A 921-nucleotide genomic window follows, 5' to 3' on the forward strand; every position below is an offset into this window, starting at 1 on the left:
TAAGCATTGCATAGCATTCATAAGTTTCAGATATTCGAAAGAAATTCCGTGTTCGTTGGGAGACGACTTAGGGTTACTTTAGCCCTATCTATTTTCTTGAATACTACTAGACAATACTGAAGTTGCCTTGAAAAGTAGTATTAATTTGATAGCTTCAACGACAGCTTATCAGAATGGTATATAAAATGAATAATATTTTGTTATACAGTTATGAGATGTATTAGATGTGATGATTAATTCTAAGGATAATTAGGTAAACAGAACTTTTGCAACACCATTGTTACAAAATTATAAAACCTTCCCAATAGTGACATGTCATTGCTATTCCAATCCTAAATATTAGAAATAATAACAAAGTGAACATGTAATAATAAAACAAGAGGACTAAACTCCAGCCAGTACCACTTTCTGCAAACCCATCATAAACTACATAATTCTATATACATGTATATGCCTTCAACAGCATTTCATGAATGATGGAGTGGGAACTTATTATTTTATCCCTTTAGACTAGGGACTCTGTGTCTGTGTATAGAGTTGTCAAAGAAAACTCAGTCCTAATAATAAAAATATGTATAGCAATTCATCACAGTTAATGCGACAGTTATTGAAAATAAGATGACAGATACATTAATCAGAATGACAGATGAAATAATAATTGAGAAAAGTTAAGATAAGTTGATATTTGAGGAATTTAAAATTATATTTTAAGACTAGAATCAGTTCTGAATTAAAATTTTTGTACCTATTTATACAGGTGATAAAACAGTATGGTGAGAAGTGTTGTTTAAATAAAATGAAAATAGTAAAATTAAGTGCAATTTTAAAAGTGTGTATTTTTTTTTTTTGAAAGAGAGAAACATTATAAAAGGCTAGTTTCTGAACATTTTTACATATTTAAATGATTATTTGAATTTTTTG

This window comes from Vigna radiata, unplaced genomic scaffold (assembly GCF_000741045.1).
Source record: "Vigna radiata var. radiata cultivar VC1973A unplaced genomic scaffold, Vradiata_ver6 scaffold_263, whole genome shotgun sequence".
Classification (NCBI taxonomy): Eukaryota; Viridiplantae; Streptophyta; class Magnoliopsida; order Fabales; family Fabaceae; genus Vigna; species Vigna radiata.